This window comes from Candoia aspera, chromosome 1, assembly GCF_035149785.1.
Source record: "Candoia aspera isolate rCanAsp1 chromosome 1, rCanAsp1.hap2, whole genome shotgun sequence".
Taxonomy (NCBI): Eukaryota; Metazoa; Chordata; class Lepidosauria; order Squamata; family Boidae; genus Candoia; species Candoia aspera.
In genome coordinates, this window is record NC_086153.1 from 221778399 (window position 1) to 221794859 (window position 16461).

The 16461-nt window shown below is 38.6% G+C and overlaps 1 long non-coding RNA gene across 1 annotated transcript in view; it reads right to left on the reverse strand.

The window, feature by feature from the left end:
* The window catches only part of LOC134487188 (uncharacterized), a 732234-nt gene that overhangs the window by 482846 nt on the left and 232927 nt on the right, over positions 1 to 16461 (reverse strand). The gene's annotated exons all lie outside the window — the stretch shown is intronic.

Here is a 16461-nt window from a genome sequence, read left to right on the forward strand (position 1 = left end):
GTTATCCATTTGAAGAATATAACTGATGCTTCAAAACTCCTTTAACTAAATAGCTTGAATTATTTATGCTAGATTAAATGTATAAACTAGAGAAGGGACATTTATCAAAGAACTCCAGATAATCAGCACAAAGTTGTGCTGAAACACACAGAAGCTTTTGTTAATATAGTCTATGCATGAGTTCATGAATATTGATTATGTAACCAAGCTGGAGTCAAACCATTGTTCTGATTGATTGATATTTATTACCTGCCTTATAAACAAGTTCTTGGGGTGTCACATCAGCTTTCAAGATGTTATCCATGAGATTCTTGTCTGTCACAAACAAGAGGGTCATAAGCAGCACCCCATATTAGATACTGGCTTTGCCATATCAGCATGGCATTGGTTATTGTGGCAAGTCTCTGCTGCCTTTCCCAACTCTACATGGACCTTCCCATTCCCATTCTCATCAATGGAATGAAGCTGTTGGACCTATTATTAGATAATTTGTTATATTGTCCCCCTCCTCCTCCTCCTCCTCCTCCTCCAGCAGCCATATGGAGACTGGTGGTCTTGGCAGAAAGCAGCATCAGGAGAGTACATTAAACACTATGAATCCACTTCTCTGTTTAGAAGGAAAGAGTAACAAACAGCAGCCTCCTATTTACTTATTTTGTTCAAAGCAGCACTTGAGCATACCATTAAAAAAATGGAAATACAGATCCTCAAACTGACAAAATATTTAATGAATAATAGAGCTTTGGGCAATTCATAAATATATATTTTAATAAAGATTTGGGAGTACAGTAGTTGGAATCACAGTTTATTCAATGATAGAGAAATGTTAGGCCTCAGGCAATGTCTTATAGCCCCATATTTTTACAGTGAATAGGAAATGGCTAATAAACATGCCCCTTTGTTACGCTCCATAGAGACACACATCTAATTAGTTGACTGGTAAGATGAGAATAAGAAATTCTGTTTTCTCTTGAACATGATTCCAATTATATGGACACTCTGTTTCTTTCAAGCTTTGCTTTCCTCTGTTTCTCAGGTAACTGAAGGGAAAGGTTAGGAATTCATTTGCCCTTAACAACTGTCAACTGTCAAGGTCTTGGTGATGTAGATGTAAACAAAAAGTGTGTATCTGAGTTAGAAAAGGCTATTTAGGAACACATGCATACAGGTAATAGGCATGCAACAAAAATTACAGCAACTACAGTGCGCTGATATAAATTTTTGTTCATTGTTTATTCATTTAGTCGCTTCCAACTCTTTGTGACTTCATGGACCAGCCCACGCCAGAACTTCCTGTCAGTCATCAACACCCCCAGCTCCCCCAGGGACGAGTCCGTCACCTCTAGAATATCATCCATCCACCTTGCCCTTGGTCGGCCCCTCTTCCTTTTGCCTTCCACTCTCCCTAGCATCAACATCTTCTCCAGGGTGTCCTGTCTTCTCATTATGTGGCCAAAGTATTTCAGTTTTGCCTTTAATACCATTCCCTCAAGTGAGCAGTCTGGCTTGATTTCCTGGAGGATGGACTGGTTTGATCTTCTTGCAGTCCAAGAAGGGAACACCATTGCTTTAACTATGCGGACCTTTGTTGTCAGTGTGATGTCTCTGCTCTTAACTATTTTATCGAGATTTGTCATTGCTCTTCTCCCAAGGATTAAGCGTCTTCTGATTTCCTGACTGCAGTCAGCATCTGCAGTAATCTTCGCACCTAGAAATAGGAAGTCTTTCACTGCCTCTACATTTTCTCCCTCTATTTGCCAGTTATCAATCAAGCTGGTTGCCATAATCTTGGTTTTTTTGAGGTTTAGCTGCAAGCCAGCTTTTGCACTTTCTTCTTTCACCTTCATCATAAGGCTCCTCAGTTCCTCTTCGCTTTCAGCCATTAAAGTGCAATCATCTGCATATCTGAGATTGTTAATGTTTCTTCCAGTGATTTTAACTCCAGCCTTGGATTCCTCAAGCCCAGCATGTCGCATGATGTGTTCTGTGTACAAGTTGAATAGGTAGGGTGAGAGTATACAGCCCTGCCATACTCCTTTCCCAGTCTTAAACCAGTCCATTGTTCCGTGGTCTGTTCTTACTGTTGCTACTTGGTTGTTATACAGATTCTTCAGGAGGTGGACAAGATGACTTGGTATCCCCATACCACCAAGAACTTGCCAGAATTTGTTATGGTCCACACAGTCAAAGGCTTTAGAATAGTCGATAAAACAGAAATAGATGTTTTTCTGAAATTCCCTGGCTTTTTCCATTATCCATTGGATATTGGCAATTTGGTCCCTAGTTCCTCTGCCTTTTCTAAACCCAGCTTGTACATCTGGCAATTCTTGCTCCATGAATTGCTGAAGTCTACCTTGCAGGATCTTGAGCATTACCTTACTGGCATGTGAAATGAGTGCCACTGTTTGATAGTTTGAACATTCTTTAGTGTTTCCCTTTTTTGGTATGGGGATATAAGTTGATTTTTTCCAATCTGATGGCCATTCTTGTGTTTTCCAAATTTGCTGGCATATAGCATGCATTACCTTGACAGCATCATCTTGCAAGATTTTGAACAGTTCAGCTGGGATGCCGTCGTCTCCTGCTGCCTTGTTATTAGCAATGCTTTTTAAGGCCCACTCAACCTCACTCTTCAGGATGTCTGGCTCTAGCTCACTGACCACACTGTCAAAGCTATCCCCGATATTGTTATACAGGTCTTCCGTATATTCTTGCCACCTTTTCTTGATCTCTTCTTCTTCTGTTAGTTCCTTGCCATTTTTGTTTTTGATCATACCCATTTTGGCCTGGAATTTACCTCCGATGTTTCTAATTTTCTGGAAGATAAAATTGTCCTTCCTATTCTATTGTCTTCTTCCTATTCTTGTCCTTCCTATTCTATTGTCTTCTTCCACTTCCGCGCATTGCTTGTTTAAAAATAATTCCTTATCTCTTCTGGCTAACCTCTGGAATTTTGCATTTAATTGGGCATATCTCCCCCTATCACTGTTGCCTTTTGCTTTCCTTCTTTCTTGGGCTACTTCTAGTGTCTCAGCAGACAGCCATTTTGCCTTCTTGGTTTTCTCTTTCTTTGGGATGTATTTTGTTGCCGCCTCTTGAACAATGTTGCGGACTTCTGTCCATAGTTCTTCTGGGACCCTATCTACTAAGTCCAGTCCCTTAAATCTATTCTTCACCTCCACTGCATATTCCTTAGGAATATTAGTGAGCTCATATCTAGCTGATCTGTGGGTCTTCCCTAATCTCTTTAGTCTGATCCTAAGTTGTGCAAGAAGAAGTTCGTGATCTGAACTACAGTCAGCTCCAGGTCTTGTTTTTACCGACTGTATAGATGTCTGCCACCTTTAGCTGCAAAGGATGTAGTCAATCTGGTTTCGGTGTTGTCCATCTGGGGAAGTCCATGTATATAGCCATCTCTTAGGTTGCTGGAAGAGAGTGTTTGTTATGCACATTGAGTTGTCTTGGCAAAATTATATCGACCTATGTCCTGCTTCGTTTTGTTCTCCCAGGCCATGCTTACCTGTAATTCCAGGTGTCATTTGACTGCCCACCTTAGCATTCCAGTCTCCCGTGATGAAAATAACATCTCTTTTAGGCGTGTTGTCCAGTAGGTGCTGCAGATCCTCATAGAACTGCTCTACTTCAGCTTCTTCAGCAACTGTGGTTGGGGCATATATTTGGATCACTGTGATGTTAGATGGCTTGCCCTGAATTCGAATTGAGATTATTCTATCGTTTTTTGGATTGTATCCAAGCACTGCTTTAGCCACTTTACTATTAATTATGAAGGCTACTCCGTTTCTTCTGTGGTCCTCTTGTCCACAGTAGTAGATTTGGTGGTCATTTGATGTGAAGTGGCCCATTCGAGTCCATTTCAGTTCACTGATGCCCAGAATGTCTATCTTTATGATATAAATTGGTGTTGCCTTATTATTACTTCATATGTAGCTGTAATATTTTAAATGTGGAATGTTCTTTATGTTTTTATGAAACGTATTGTATCCTGAAATAAATGGACACCTTCCCTCTCTTGCTCTGGGGGAGGGAAGAGACCCAAGCTAGATGATGGAAAAGTTGTGGCAGGGTTCTGAGAACACACCATATGGGCAGGGCTTCTTGAACTGAAGTTGGATTATTTCTATTTAAACCAATGCCCTACCCACTTGTAGTCACCCCCCTAAAATAAAATATATAAAATAAAATAATAATTTCTGTGGCCTGCCTTTTTCTATGTTTGATTTTTAAAGAAGTGACTTCCTTTGGATTCAGTGTAATAAAGTTAGATCTGCTGTATTGCCACATTAGGGTGCAGAGTACGGCTGGGAAGATTTAGGATCCTTTTCATAGATCAGCTAGTTCAAGACCACATTTGGACAGATAGTCTAGTCATCTGTCAAAACCTGCCTCCTATCCTAGAAAGAGCAACTGGTGGTTGGTTCTCTCATTGGCAGGGGTTGCTACAGAATCCACCAATCCTGTCCTTTGTTGCCCTTCATTAAATTTGGTCCTGTTGCTGATTATTTTTTTGTCAATAAAATAACCTGAGGAAGTTTCTCAGGAACACACTTTTTCTCTTCCCTACCCAGTTAATCCATTTTTAAAAACTATCTTGCTGAGGGGGGAGGTGGGTGGTATTACTGAGAGAGAGCAAGTATAATACATGGTAATATGTTGATAGACAGGTCCAGCCCAGAAGCTTAACCAGTGAAAAGACACAAGACACAGAGAAAAAGTGAGACCATAAGAAGAAACAAGAAAATCCAGGAAACTCTTCTTACAATTGGGTGTTCTAATAATGACAAATCATAGTAAATTTGAGTAGAAACAATTTAGGACCAATTTACAACATGTTGTGATGGCAGTGTTTTTATTTCTGCATGAGGACATGCAGGGCTGGAGTGGGGCAAGAGACCCTGTGAACCTTGAAGCTGATAAATCACCTGCCCTTCCTCCTGAGTTGCTGCTGCTTCTAAACATCCCAGCTGGCTTGAGATGGAGAATGGGACTGGTCAAGACCAAGTGGAGAATAGTTGAGCCTTATGCATGCATGTGGACTGCTAGAAGGAGTAAATCTTCACCCACCTGTGGAGTCACATTACCCCCAAAGGGTCAACCCAAATGGGGAACGCCATATCGGGATACTGTTTCGAGGAGACATTGAGGACAAGACTGCCTTATAGAGGTACTTCTGAGTGAGAGACTGTCTATCCTTTCAGATGATATTTTTTATTAAGTGGATGCAAATTGCCTCATTCATAAAACTTTTTGAAGAGTCTGCATAACGTCTTTCATGTTTACATCTCCTGTGTTCCCTTAACATTTTCTTATATTAAAAGAATAGAGAAAAAGTTTTTAAAAATCCCCAATGCTGTTTGAATAACAGCATTAGAAGCCATCAGTAAAGTCCCATTTATCTACCTTCTGAAATATTGTTAGGGCACCTCAAAATAGCATAGAATAGAATAGAAAAGGACAGAAGAGGAGAGGGGAGGGGAGGGGAGGGGAGGAGGGGATATACTTTCCCTAAGGATGAAGGGTTCTGTGTTTACAAAACACTCTGCATTGGTTTGATTGTGGATTATATCCTGAAAAACCTAAATTATGTAACTATCACCAATGACATAAACATGAATTTATAAAAAATTGAAAAATGCAGTTCCTGAGGGACAATCCTACAAAATGATGTCTGTGGGGTCACAGTCAGAAATGACTGAATGAGCAAAAAATCCCAACAAAAATATGAACCATGCCTCAACATTTCGTCCAAATTATAATAACAATAATAATGGCATCCATTTTATATTTTATGCCAACCTAAAATGATGAACTCATGTAGCATGGAAACATGTCTACTATGGAATTATTGGCTCTCTTTATGCCCTGTTCCCCCAATCACTGAAAATCCCAGCTTTGCTGATAAAGTTTGCTCAGCCATAGTCTTAATACTTCGTTAAAGTCTCAGAACTAGGTGACCTGGGACAAAATTCAGACAAAAGTTATTTATTTATAATAAATTTATAACCCTAGAAATCCTCAGTATAATCTGTACTGCTAATCAGAATTTGTTTCTCTTGCAGAACTATTGGGATCAGAGGGCCTAAAACCCAACCAAATAAATAACAAATGTCTCTCTCTTTCGCTTAGATTCCCATGAATCATTTTGGCTAGACAGCTTTCATCTCTTGTAGGAAGAAATAGAATGACAGCAATGATAAATTCACAGAGACATACACAGAGGTTTATACACAGAGAAATCAGATGCACAGTTTATGAGAACAAGTTGGTTGTGTATGTAATTTTTCCATTAGCAATTCTACAGATGGAATGATAATTATTAATTATGCCCTTGGTGAATCTTGGTGACACATTTGCGTGCCATTGTTGAAGGTGCAGGTGGGAAGGAATTGGAATATCTGCATTTAAAATGTTTCTGATTGCATTTTCACTGAAGTGTGGAGGCCTGAAGTTTCATGACTGCTTTAATGCAATTGGTTCTGCTTAAAAAAAGATGCCATGTGGAAATGTGATGAGCAGAATGTTTTAGAGGTAATTGTAATTCAGGCAACAAAAGCAGCCCTGCTGCATTGTCACAGTTCTTAAGGGGAATAAGAATTCCTTCTGTTTTCTTACTAGCTTAAGAACCATAGATTCAGGGTGCTAAACTAAGATTTTCCAAGCTTTAAGATCGGTTCATTTATGATAGAACTAGACATTATTCCAAAATAAAAATTAGCCCCTTTCAACTCCATTATATATAGGAATTCTTCAGCATACCAGGCCTAGGTCTTCTCTGGCCCTTCCTAAGACGCTGTAGAGGGAATCTTGGGACATTTTGGTATGCAAAGCAAGAGATGCAGCTTGCTTTCATTGGTTGCTTCAGAAAATGGAATTGGAATTGAACAATCAAATAGTGTCTTGTCATCTGTTTTATTCCTACAAGCTCCCCCTAGGTAATGTTAATTCTGTCTTCATGATGCATCTTTACTTTACTAGATACGTGACCCCGTGCTCCTAAACAGTTTTTAAGACTGAGTTCTAGCTGTATTTTAGTCCAATGCACTGCAATGTTGATTTTAGTGATTGTTCCCTGACTTTGATTTGGCTATTTAGTTGTCACCCTGTGCAACCTGCGACCCAAGAAAGCAACACAGTATACCTAGCACTAGAATATTGATATATGTTAAGGTTTTGCTGCCCACCCAGTCCACCCATGGTTGGGCATGGAGAAGTGCAAAGAACTTCCCCAGCCAGAGTAGTTTGTGTTGGTTGTTTTTCGATAGACTACACTACCAAGTGTCCATTACCAAAGTAACAACCCAACCTTCCACAAGAGGAGCTGTGTGAGAACATTATTCAAACAACCACAACCACACCGCAGCAACCCAGAACACCAGAAGAAGGAAACAGACTGCCTATACAACATCTTCCAACAAAATGGATACCCACACAACTTTATCAAAAAGTTCCTGACCACTCAACCTACTACAGCAGAACCAACACAGGCTATGAAAAGGATAACACTGCCATACATCAGAAACAGCTCAGAAACAACCAACAGACTGTTACAACCACACGGCATCACCATAGCACACACTAAAGCCCTCCAAACATCTTGAGTAAACCAAAAGAGCAAGCTAGACCTAGGCCAAGCCAAATCCAAAAATGCTAGGGAATTCCTGGAAGCTTGGCATTCACACAAATCAGCTACCAATAGACACATAAAGATAAACCGCATTTATACACCATTCAAAAGAGACAACAGAAAAGGTAAGATGGATGCAAAAAGACCAGAACATATCCTCTCCAGCAGCCAACACCCAGATATTCAGGGATTAACACCAGACAAACAAACAAACAAACTACCATGCTCAGAGAGCACCAAAGACTCCACAGTACATTGATTTAGCAAGTCAAAAGTTATGCAAGTCTGCTTCTGAATCATCCATTTCTTCCAGATCAACCGCACATAATGATTTTAAATAAAATCTCTGAGTTTTCTGGGATAGTATGGTGACATATTTATTTATTTATTTGCTTATTTAAAGCTCTTACTTTCCTTCCTTCAGATTGCTTTGTTGGTGCCAGCTCACATGGGATTTCAGATATTGGAACATTATGAGGAAGAATATCCAAGTTTCTCTGTCCTGCACACAAGTCAATGAGTTGGTGCCAGTTCTTAATATAAACCTTATCTATATTTTAAGATAATGACAGTAAATCCAATTTATAGACCAATATCTTAATCCATATCACATTTTAATTTGATTCTGTACATTAATGTACTGATCAGATGTAATTTGGTTTATAGAAAACCCTTTCAGCATTGTCCTCTTGAGATAATATTACCTTCCTAAATGGTTCCTGGGAACGGGGAGAAAGCTTTCTGGCTGTTTTTTAAATCTTATTATATAAACTAACCCATAAATAAGTATGTGATTCATATACATCTTTTTCAGAAATAAATTGAATATTAAGAATCAAACTTCCTTCTGTATCACAGGGCTAAGCTTGTACTGGGAATTTATGAATCTATTCCTTACCAGATTCTTGATCATTACTAGTTACCTTTGCCATTTTTTTTAATGATCCACACATACTTCTTCAACTATTCCCAGTTCTGCCTGTTTTATGGTTGGCTGCTTTCACTGTTCATGGCTGGAAAGAGAAAAGAAAAGATCAAAGGGAAATGAAAATAGGCAGAAAAAACAAATCAGGCCCTGCCATAATATTATACCAATTATAGGCAGAAAAAACAAATCAGACCCTGCCATAATATTATACCAATTATAGCAGAACAGAATGACAAATGTGGAAGTGGTGGTGTTTGTTTAATAGATGTATATCCGATTTCTCTAGGATAGCATGAAACAGCTTGCAAGTGATAAAGCAATAAAGCCCTGAAGAAAACAGTAAAGAAAAAAAAGCTATAAACCTAAAGCATCGCCTGTCATGTAGACATTCGCTGTTGCTCAAGAGAAGGCGAGCACATGGTTAGAAATGGAGAGCTGATTGTGGCTGCACACTAAGAGCTCCTTTAAAAGACACTGATCTCTGTTTTACTAGAATTATTTAAGTAGTGGTGGATAGTCATCCATTTAGGGGTACTATGATTGCTTTCTACAGTATAAACCCTGCACTGAGTGGAGAATTGGGTGTATAGCCTCCAAAGTTCCTTCAATTTTTAACATGCTTCTAAGACTCAAACTCTTCTACTTTTCTTTGCTGTTGATTCCACCCACCCAACAATTTTCTCTTGCTTCCTTCTCATTTTTAAAATCCTTTCCATTTTCCTTTCATTTTCACCCTCAATCCCATCCATTTTTCACTTCTTTTTCCATTAGTCCTCCCCAGAAGCTTTACTTAGAGGAATTTGAGTGGCAGTGATTTGAAGATCCGAATAGCTATTATCACTAGAAGATCAATGAAGTAACAGTAGAAGTGAAATTTAGATACTGATATTTGAAACCACCTGTTTCTCTGTAATAGAAGATTGTTTCTTTTGAATACTCAAGCTTGAAAGAAAATCTTCTCACTTAACTATACTTCAGCTGCGTTTGATCATTCAATAACATATGGGATATGGAAATCCTTTTAGGAATCAGTCCAACAATGTTATGTATTGCAAAGGACACACTATCTTAAAGGGAATTTCAGATCAGATTAATATGTGCTTCTATAAACTAGTTCTGTAACATACAGAAATCATAAAGAGTATATGGCCCAAAGATGCAGTGATATAAATTTATTCTGGAAGAAAAATAAAAACTCCTAAAATAAAATCTTTTGCCATCTTTAGTAATTTCATGCTGAACTGACTTCCAATCATTTCTGTTATAGTCAAGGTTAATCATATAATTCTCAAAAGTGATGATAATAGATATTCTGTAAGCTGCACATAGGGAGCCAGTAGTGGTTTAGACATCAGGCTAGAAATCAGAAGAATGTGTGTTCCAGTCCTGCCTTAGGCCTGAAGCCAGCTAAGAAACTTTGAGCCAGTTATTCTCTCTAGCCCTAGGAAAAGGTAATGGCAAATGCTTCAGAAAATCTTGCCAAGAAAACTGCAGGGAACTGTCCAGGCAGTTGCCAGGAATCAACACTGACTTGAAAGCATACATTTCCTTAAGCTCCACAGACCTAAAATAAATAAAATTTACTTTATTATTAGTTTTAAACATAAGAAAGGAAATCTCTTCTTTTTCCAAGATAAAACCTCTCTCTACAGTGGCTTGCTGCAAACATGTGATAAAGGTATCTGCAATGCAAATACAGCTTCATAATCTTGAGTTAATATCTTTCACTGAGCTATGCCGGAGAATTTCTCAATTGCAGAAGTGCAAGTCTGTGGGAAGAAAGTGCTATGGTTCCATTGTTATTTTAAATAGTTTTGGTGAGACAGAGTGGATGAAAAGCTGTAATTTTCTTGAACTACCTGAAAAATGGGTTGTTTTTATATTATTGTAATTATATGCTAAAGTTTCTTCTTCATTCACTTATCTTAAGAAATTGTTCACAAGTAGTCTTTAGCAGGATGTTGGAAACATACATAATACAGTTTACCCTTTTCCTTTTCTTTTTAAACTTTTAAAAAAATTAACAAAGAGGAAATAACATTGGATCAAATTTGTAATGAAACTATACCAGCAGAAAATATTTCTTTGTTTAGGCACAGCCAGTTGACTAGCTATTTAATAACTTGAAATATTTCCATAATTCAGGGTGTCAATACTATCTAAATGATCTTGTAACTATTAAGCAATATTAACACTAAGGATATGCATCAGATTCAGACAAATTCCAGAATCTGAAGTGGAGTGGGACAATTATGAACAGATGTTCATTTCATTGAGATGAACACTTTTTACGGGTCCTTTTCTGATTCTGGGCCATGACTTCACTGCAAATTGAACCCAGTGTTGCAAATGATATGCCACAAACAAGCATTCAGTTACACCATTGACATCAGACACTGCCAAGTTCAGAAGCAACTGCCTTATGAATATCAGTTGCTGTGGAACTAGGAGGAGGAAGGAGTATTGGGTATGTTCACCGCCTTGAGTTAGTTATAAAAATAATAAAGGTGGGATAAAAATAAAATAAAATGTAATAAACTTGCCTTTGGATGAACCCAATAAGCTCTTCTTCCTTTCTTGGAAGTCATCTCCAACTGTCACCTTATGAATTAGCATACATTTATTGAAGGGGGTGTGATTCTGAATTGCTTTCAACTGGAGTTGGCAGCTCTAGATTATGGGCAGCAAGTGAGAATAATCTTAAATTCAGGATTACCTTATTTCTGGATAAATATGGTAACTCCCAAAGGTCTACCAATATTCATTCTGGATTGCTGCTCAAAGGCTGGCCTGATAGAAGGCAACTGAGAGATGGCTGAATGCTGCTGAAAGTGCTCTCTGGATGACAAGGATGATATAATTAGGTTTATATACCACTTTCTCCTCAGGAGCTCAAGGCAATAGAAATATCCCTCTCTCCTCTTTCCTTCTCCCCACCCTCCAATAACAACCAAAGTAGGTTGGGGTGAGAGGCAGTGACTTGCATGGCCTAAGCTGGGTCTCAGATTTGGTATATATGATAAAAAATGAGAAATAAAAGTTCAGCCGAACTGTTATTGTGTCATTAAGGATAATATGGTTCCCTAATGACATTATATGCTCTGTTGTTCAGATAGCTGTTATACAATGCTGATTTGATGTGCACTGACTTTGAATTGGCTCCAGTGTTCCTGTAACAGGAAATTATCTCCAGGGACATGTCCATTGGAGAAAGAGGGAATAGAACAATCATGGTTCCTCTATCCCTCTGGAGCCCTCTGTGCCCCTGAAAATGCACTTTGTAAGCCTGGAGAAGCCTCTAGAACAGCGTGAGATGTATAGTTGGTGGTAGAGGGAACAGCACAATCCACAAGATATTTCTGCCCCCTTTTATTCACTGGAATCTCCATGGGATCTGAGTCCTTTCAAGATCAAGGGAAAAAAATCTACCTAATTTGTTTTTAATCAGACTATTCGCCCCTCTCCTTAATCTCATTAATAAGAAACCTCTCTTTCCTTATTATCTCCTCTAGTAGATCTGCTGGAAAAAAAATTCTAAAATATGCTGACATCCTTTAGTAAGCAGATAAACATAAAGCAAAGATGTCATGTTCCCCGTTGTAAGGCATATGTGCATCACAATGGGGAACATGCACATTAGGAAAGAGGAAGGGATAAGCATAATCCCTTAATCACTCACATATCCCTCAAGCACCCATATCCATAAAGGAATCACCAACATAATAGAAACGCCCCTCAGACCAGACTTGGCACCCATAGAAAGATCGGGGAACGCCTTCCCATTACCCCGGGGGACGCACCTGCACCGGACGAAGGCAAGGAAACAAAGGAGAACGCCGGAGATCGCCGGAATCGCCCATCAGCAGACGCATCACAGTCCCAAGCACCCATCTGGTCCTGGCTCGAGGGTCAACAGGGGGTGGAGTAGGACAAGGTCCGCCACCGGGGTATAAACAGGACACCCTGCCAACACATAAGGATTCCCGTCTTTTTCATTGCATGCATACTGTTCCAATAAAGCCGGAAATCCTTAGACCCTCTAAGTGAGTCCGTGTCTTTCTTGGAGCAAGGCTGCCCTTGACAAAAGAGAACAGAGAGTAAAAAGGGAAAGTGAATTGCTTGCTTTTATGTAGTTTGTTTTTTCTATCTCTTTGTAGCTATCTTCAGTTTTACTAGATAACAATTAGAGGGATGTTCTTGATCATGAAGAATGTGATGGCCAAATGTCACAAGTTAATCCTAGAATCAGGAACACTGTCATATTAATCACAGAGGAAAATAATACGGAGCACAGTACCCTAAATGCAGAATTGTCATACATTTCGGTTGAATGATCATCTATGCATGAAAATGTATTGCTTTTTTCTTCACTGCTAAATTCTGATGAATGATGAATTGTCCATTACCACTGCCAACACTGAATGATTCATATATTGGAATGGCTACGTTTTATTTAGGAAAATAAGTGCTGACTTTCCACTACATACAGCCTGTGTTAGCACATGCTTATTTGACCTGCTTTGACTTAACTTCTGAAGAAAATAACATATACCGTATGAGACCCCCTCATCAGGATATTATGGTTTCAGAAGGAGAGGAGAAAGTGGCTTATTTTGGCTTGATGAAGACCTTTTGCATTTGGTTCTCCCCTGCTCAGCAGCCTCTATGAACTTTCCGCATAAGCATAACTGAGTTTTCTGCAAACTGCAATCCCTCTCCAGTCCTCCAGAGGAAAGGAGGTTCATTTAAGACTTTGTAATAAAAGGACTAAATGATTTGGACCATGCATTATTATCCACTCAAGCAAATCAAAGCTTTTGGTCTATCTCTGTCTGCATGATCAGTAGCCACTTTTCATGTGTGTGTTTGTGTGTGTGTGTGTGTGCGAGCTGGTTCCATTAGAACTACAACACACAAGAGTAAGGTAATAAATAGAGGCTACGGAAATAAGTCTACAGGGAATTCCAGCTGACAAATTCAAACAGCCCTAAAAGTCTGCATAAATATTTTCTTTAAATATTTAAATATGATTTATGTTGCCTGATGCATTCAAAAAAATTGTATTTAAGGGATCAGAGTATATTATTATTTCTGTAAAGGTAACATATTCATTCCCTTAACTTGCACAATCCCATTGTGAATATATCCATCTTAAATATGACACATCTTCAGGCTTTTTGCTAGAATAAATTAGGATGATTTAGTGTGTTTTTGTTTTATGAACTTTGATAATTTATTAGGAAGTTCATGCTTACCGTAGTGCATTGGCATTTTTCAGGAAAGAAATGCCCTAGAGACATGTCCAACTACTCAGACTAATGTATTATTACTGGGAATATGATGCGGTGGAAGAATAATTAAGTATTCATTCAGAGAAGGATCAAACTGGTCTGAAGAAACATTGATATTCCCAGCTGTGAATATATAATAGGTGATGTTTGGCAACATTAGGCATTATTAATAACATTACAACAACAAAACAGTATTAATTTCACAAGTAGGTAAAGGTAAAGGTTTCCCTTGACATTAAGTCCAGTCATGTCCGACTCTAGGGGGCGGCGCTGATCTCCGTTTCAAAGCCGAAGAGCCGGCGTTTGTCCGTAGACACTTCTGTGGTCATGTGGCTGGTATGTATTTTATCATACTATAGTAATTCCCTAGTAAAAGATCATTGCAAAGTGCCAATTCACACAGTTTTGTTTGAATTTGCTAGACATCCCTGCATAGAAAATGTGCATCTGCAACACTTTTAAATGTGAACTATATACACATGCAGAATGAATAATTTAAAAAAAAACACCTTCAAAGCAGCAATTGTAAAAGGTCTGAGCCATCTGTTCTCAGTTCTTAAAAGAGTTGCACATAATTTTGAACGTGCACATTCTTGATTAAACATCTGGCTTTTAGGTATGTCTGCTAGAATATATGTAAAAAGAACAGTGAGAATCAATATAGTCTACTCACAAGTTTTCTGTTTTTAAGTTTCAAGGAAAATTTGTCCATAGTTCTGTCTTCAGCAATGAGAAAGTTGTTTTAAAAAGATAAAATATTCACTATTTAATTCAGTAAAACTAATGTTGTGACTAGTGACATAGTTCCAGGGATTTCTAAATCAATATTTTATAAAACAACAAGGATAGAGTCAAAGGTCAAGAAAATAACATCAAATGCTTGATAGCCATTCTATTTCTAACTAATATTCTTATCTACTCACCCCATGATATTTCTATATCTAACTTCACAGCAAAATTAGAATCCTGTTTAGTTGTTCCCTCTGAACAAGATAGTTCCTTTTGAGTAAGACAGAGACTATAGGTTCAACATGTGCTAATGACATCTCTTCAGCCCCTTATCCTGCCACACAAAAGCAGAGCTATCATGTGTTCGATCTCTACATGATCAAGGATGCTACTTAATTAGCATACAGTGCTACTCAAATTTAAGCTAACATGAAGAAAATCCTGTTACATGAGAAATAAATTATTTCAGGCAGATTCTGAGTTCCATGGAACTCTGAAAGCTACTTCAGAGCAAACAGCCAGACATCAGACTTGTTTGTTACCAAAACATGAGACAGGTGGAAACTGAAAGAGAAGCACCTGTTGTACTGCACAGGCAGGAGAAAAAGGGGGCAAAATATGAACCAGGATTTCAGAGTTTACAGAGACTGCATTTAATATGTAACAGTGGCTGCAATTCTTTCATAACATCATCATTAGTTCTTGTAACCAACATACTTATTGGAAGTCTGCATCCTTGAGTCCCAGCATGGACTGCTTCCAGTTCTAGAGTCTGCTAACAGAAGCCTAACAGGAACTGTTCATTCCACTGAAATTTATCATTTAGTTACTTATAACTATTTTAATTCATTCATACATACATACCCATCACGTTATACCCAGCATATACATAGGGATTAGAATCCAAGCACTTTGGGAGTGGCTCCCCATTTTCAAGGCTTGCTTGGGATTCATGCCAAGCAAATAACAATCTCTCCTTCATGCTACCCAGTGAGCTGTGAGTGTATTCAGAAATAGTTTTTGACCCAAGAGGCAACACTTGCCGACGTTGTGTGGGCTGGGAAGCTAAGCAGGGTTGGCCTGGTTCATACTTGGATGGGAGATCTCCAAGGAATGCAAGGCTGAAGGCTAGATTGGGAAGCTGAAAAAACTTCTTGGTTGTGGCATCTGCTCCCTGGAAAGAGGTCCTCACCTGAGATCTGGGTGACTCGCACCCTGATGGTGTTCTGGAGGGCCTTGAAGATCTGGTTCTTCTCCCCGGCTCTGGGCTAGGATGGTTAGAGCCCCTTGCTGGCTGTGTGGTAGATTTTATTATTGTTGACCAGATTTGCCACCTTGTTTAGTGTTTTCTATGTCTTGATAGTATATTTGTTACTTTATTTTTATGATGTGAGCCACCCGAAGTTGATTTGGAGTCAGGCAGCATCTAAGTCAAATAAATAAATAATATTAACTAACTAAATAAAACATGCTGGAGGAAGACAGGGACAAACTACTTCCATACTGTTACCGAGATAACTTCATGGTTACATTCACAAAATCATCAGGAGTTATAACAGCAGGATTGCTAGGTTATTCAAATCATTTCTTTTCTTTCAATCCTGTTGGACATAGATGAATCTTTGGGTATGTCTAAAATGGGTATCTTAATTCTGTCTTAAGGATGTGGGTATAATATTTATATATTTGAGTTTTTCAGCCAGACAGGATACCAGAACAGCTTACAGATAAACAAAAAGAGTCACAGCATCAATGTAAATAGTTGTTTAGGAAAGAGATGGAAAAATGTCTGCATTTTTGAGCCTCTTCAAATCACCCCACAAATCTTTTTACCTAAGCAAACAATTAAGAAGAGATGCTGTTCTAAGCTG